General features: G+C 42.3%; 1 long non-coding RNA gene across 1 annotated transcript; it reads right to left on the bottom strand.

The window, feature by feature from the left end:
* Nucleotides 1-729: 729 nt before the first annotated feature.
* LOC128848373 (uncharacterized) lies at nt 730-4,674 on the bottom strand. Its single transcript, XR_008447014.1, has 3 exons — nt 2,747-4,674; nt 2,124-2,396; nt 730-1,677 (listed from the first exon to the last, which is right to left on the bottom strand). It is a non-coding gene; the product is annotated as an uncharacterized LOC128848373 (long non-coding RNA).
* Nucleotides 4,675-5,121: the final 447 nt, after the last annotated feature.

The raw sequence follows: 5,121 nt of genomic DNA, 5'->3' as shown, positions 1-5,121 counted from the left end.
CGTGCAAGAGATTCCCACTACATCAAGAAAGATTGGCCACTCCGACAGTCATTGGAGCCTGGGAGGAAAAGTGTTCAGCATCCACCACTTGTTGAATCAAGGAAGATTTTGTTACCACCCTTACACATCAAGCTGGGTCTGATGAAGAACTTTGTCAAGGCCATTGACAAAACACAAGCAGCTTTCAAGTACCTCCGTGGAAAATTTCCAAGGTTAAGTGAAGCTAAATAAAGGAAGGTGTCTTTGTTGGTCCTCAGATTCGTGAACTTCTTCGAGATGATGCATTTGACCATGCACTGCGTGGCAAGGAAAAGACGGCATGGAAAGCCTTCCAGTTAGTGGGAATAAATTTTCTCGGAAACAACAAGGCAGACAACTACAGGTTGTTGGTGGAAAACCTCCTCAAGGCATACAAAAGCCTTGATTGCAACATGTCACTAAAGATATATTTTTTGCACTCTCATCCAGATTTTTTTCCACCGAACTGTGGAGCAGTGAGCGACGAGCACGGCGAGCGATTTCACCAGGACATTGCAACAATGGAGAAACGCTATCAGGGCAAATGGAGCCCATCAATGCTTGCAGACTATTGCTGGACAGTGACAAGAGATGCTCCATTTAATGAATACAAGAGACAAGCCAAGAAGCACCGAGTAGACACTGAATAGGACTAAACTATGTACATAATAGCTTTTTGCCTTTTGTTTCATAATAAATTTTATTTATATATCCCTTTTGCTGACTTTTAAAGTGTTACATAAACAGGACAGGTGAAATATTATCATGTAAAGCAACCATAAACACATGAAAAGACCTAGGTTTACAATTTATGATTAAAACTCTTCTATCTACACAATATACATAGACATAAAATGTAAAAACTTAAATATCTTAGAAACAGTAGCCAATCAGTTGTTTTAATGGTCATATTTGAATTCAGCACATCAAAATACATAATAAATAGCACATTTTATCTCTGAAGCAGACGACTTCTCAAAAATTGTAGACCAGTGTTATTATTATTTTATAATAGACTCCAGCTGTGCTTTAGCTGATTGTTATTTACAACTGGTTCATTCTTATTTGGCTGTTCTTATTTTAGTCTGTTTATAATTATTTTTTTTATGTATATGGTTTATCAAGCTTTTTCCCTTTGGTTTAGGTCCATTACAAACTGTCCCTAAGGGACTTACCCCCTTTTCAGGCTTTGCATTATTATTCCCTTATTATTCACTTTTATAAAAGTGTTGTGACATACTATACCTTGGGGGAGCATCTTGTAACCCCCATATTCCTCATCTGTATATAATTGTGATATTGCATATAAAGCATGCCCTGTGAGGTATCTAGCCATATATGTATATCATTAATGCCTATGAAGTTATGAGAATTGTGTTGTATGGTTATCACTAAAACATGCTGTAAGTTGGGGAATCAGCCAGATATTAACTCCCCAGAGGCAACAGCAAGGAAAGTAACCAATGCCCAGGCAGATAGATGACTCAGTCCCCCTGAGGAGGGAGTCCCCGACCACCACCACCCTCCTCCTTCCCTTGGGAGCGGTGGTCATGGAACCCCCATCACTAGGACAGTGCATCTCATGCCTTCCAATCGGTGGAGTCTCCTTCTGCTCCCTTCCCTCAGATGTATCATCTAGCCCACTCTCCACATTAGTACCTGTGGAGAGAACATGAAAACGGTTGCTCACCTGCAGGGCCGGCTCTAGGCACCAGCAAAACAAGCTGGTGCTTGGGGCGGCACATTTTTAGGGGCGGCATTCTGGCGCGGGCTATGCCGCCCCTAAAAATGTGCCCCGGCCGCCCTAACTCACCTCCGCTGCTGCCGCTCGCGTGCCGCTGCTTGCCCTCCCTCCCAGGCTCTCAAACCCGGGAGGGAGGGGGAGATCCCGAGCGGCCGCGGCGCATGCGCTGCTTCTCCCTCTCCCTCTCCCTCCCTCCCTCCTAGGCTTGAGAGCCTGGGGGGAGGAGGCAGGGCTGGGGATTTGGGGAAGGGGCGGAGTTGAGGCGGGGCCAGGGGTAGGGTAAGAAAAAGACGGGGGGGGGAGGGCAGCCAAAATTGTTTTTGCTTGGGGCGGCAAAAATCCTAGAGCCGGCCCTGCTCACCTGTATCTCCATTGCTGGTACATGGACGCTCCTCTTTCTTCTTCTGGAGGTCACATGCTGCCAAATTTCTTCACTGTCCCTCTGTCCCCTCTGCGCAACCTGCTCTGATTCTTCAGAACGTTGTGCCCGTAGATGCATATCCTGATGTCTGTCCAGGAAATCTTCATTTTCTCTTATGCAACGCAGAGTCGATACTCGTTTCTCCAGACTTCAAACCTTCTCTTCTAATATAGAGACCAGCTTGCATTTTGTACAAACAAAGTCGCTTCTATCCTGTGGAAGAAAAACAAACATGGCACATCCTGTGCAGGTCACAACAGCTGATCGCTCACCATCCATATCACCTTCCTTCTAAGGGCTTCCTCAGCTGTTGCAGCAACTACTCGGAGGCGCCTGCAAGTCGAACGCCTCAGTGGGTTCTCCCCAGGCAAACTCCCTCTGTTAGCCTCTCCATTGTTCGCCACTGAGCTGGTTCACAGCTGACTGCCTTTTTATAACAGTCAGGCCCACTCAAGGCCCACCTGGAACAAAGCACTCCCAATTCACACTTTTCAAACAATCAAGCACACAGTCAAACTGACAAACTGACCAACTGTTCCCCCAACAGACACTCAGATACTCACCAACACAGCTCCCCTAGTGCAGCACTTAGCATATCTCCTCTCGGACAGATCCCAGTCAAACTCCCTCTGTTAGCTTCTCAGCTGTTCACCGCTCAGCTGGTTCGCAGTTATATATCTGTAACTGAAACCTTTTTGAACTTTGCACAAAAAAATTGGTGTTAATAATACTATGATTATATCCCAACCATGATCTTAAAATAGTGTGGTACCACATATACATATATTTTAAAAGGGTATACAATTGACTTTTGTTGCAACGAAATAAAAATAATAAAAAATAGTCACATGACACACACAACATACAACACAGGACAACACACATGACATACAGGACAAACTTACAATTAAAAACAAATGGTGCCAGAATTCTATTCATAACTATACAAAACAAGGCAAACAAAAATAAAAAATAAAAAGGGTTAAATATTTGAATAAACAAGTTATTACTGTGATGGTGCACCCCACAAGGCTTTATGGAAATATGCTTATGAATGTATATATGACATAACTGGAATGTGTTTTATGCTACATATGCCATGTAACATATCTCTGTAAAGGTTATGATCTACTGAATTGATTCATCCTATTTGTATGCATATGCCATTGTTGTATTCAAAGTCATAAGTATTGGCTGTGTACTTGATTGATTTCTAAGTAGCCTTAGTAAAGCATTTGGTCAGCTTCTTGAGAAAGGAATGTGCAAATTAAGTGCCCAATCAAGAAACACTTAAAGGACAATGAAGCTTGGAAGGCTCCAATCCACATAAGAAGTCTACCTGAGGACGTTCAGGGTAGCATGAAAACAATGGCTGCTGCCTGTAAAAACTGAGTCATGCATGGACATGTGACTTGCCCACATGACTCCAAAACTCCATCTTGGAGCTGGACTTTGCATAGGAGAGAGGAGGGGGTCTCCACTCACAAGAGAAAGCCTATTTAAGCCCGTGGGAGACCCCCCATTTTGTATTCAGCTGGCTCAAGAGATAGCCTCTCCACCCCCAAGGATACCTGAAAGAAACTGGAACAAAGGACAGTAACTACAGGGGTTGTGAGTGATTGCTGGACCCAGACTAGAAGGAGACTAGTCTGTAAAAGGAAGCTTACTGGAACACCACTGAGGGTGAGGTTTTATCTGTATTCAGTTTTCTTACTGTATTAGACTCAGACTTGCGTGTTTTATTTTATTTCACTTGGTAATTCACTTTGTTCTGTCTGTTACTACTTGAAACCACTTAAATCCTACTTTGTGTATTTAATAAAATCTTTTACTTATTAATTAACCCAGAGCATGTATTAATACCTGGGGGGCGGGGAACAGCTGTGCATATCTCTCTATCAATGTTATAGAGGGCGTACAATTTATGAGGGTAAAATGGATTTATTTGGACTTAGACCCGATTGGGAGTTGGGAATCTGAGTGTTAAAGACAGGAACACTTCTTAACCTGCTTATAATTAAGCCTACAGCTGTTAGGGGATGTGGTTCAGACCTGAGTCTGGGTTTGCAGCAGGCTAGCAGGTCTGGCTCAAACCAGGCAGGGCACTGAAGTCCCAAGCTAGGAGGGCAGGGAAAGCAGGGGCAGAAGTAGGCCTGGCACATCAGTTGGTAGCCCCAAGGGGTTTCTGTGCTCCAACCCATCACAATTACCTTATTTTAAACTTTTAACAAAAATTGATAAAAATATTAATATTTGTCAAATTTATTTGATTAATTTGCATTACTTTATATTTAACATTATTTTAAAACTCTGCTATATGGAAATAAAAAAAGCTCATGTTTCAAATATTAGTGAGTGGTTAGGATTAGAAGCAGAGTATGCATTTCTGTTGCTTGGCAACCATATCTTCAAGAAAGTTAGGAATAATTCCAGCTGTAGCATTCCTGAAGGGTTAAAATAATTAATTTACTGGATTTATTTAAAGTAAAGATTTTACCTTGTTTTCTTTTTGTTTCTTGTTTTGTTCTGTTTTCAATTGCTTTATCTTTTGGAGGTTTCGGTAAAAACTATAACTTTTAATTTTTAACACAGAGAAAGAGTTGAAGTGAGGAGAGGCAAGGGAAAGGGGGTGGAGGGCATGAAGAGCTACCTAGGAAGGTATCAGAGGGGTAGCCGTGTTAGTCTGAATCTGTAAAAAGCAACAGAGAAGGTAGTGAAACTTGAGCCAAGAGAGATTAACTCTTAAGGCACAGGTGGAGGCAGCAAGTTTAGCAAACTGATAAAGGATATAAAAGAAAACATACTGGTATGTAAAAATATTTGAGAAAGGAGGTTATATTTTTAGTTGAGTGCGGAGTGTGTTTCCATGGGTCAAAGCAGTTGGGAAATCGCACCCTGGGTTTTTATCCTGGCTCTGAGATAAGAGTGGGGGTAATTA

Source organism: Malaclemys terrapin, chromosome 13, assembly GCF_027887155.1.
Source record: "Malaclemys terrapin pileata isolate rMalTer1 chromosome 13, rMalTer1.hap1, whole genome shotgun sequence".
Taxonomy (NCBI): domain Eukaryota; kingdom Metazoa; phylum Chordata; order Testudines; family Emydidae; genus Malaclemys; species Malaclemys terrapin.
This window is presented reverse-complemented; position numbering and strand designations above follow the sequence as displayed.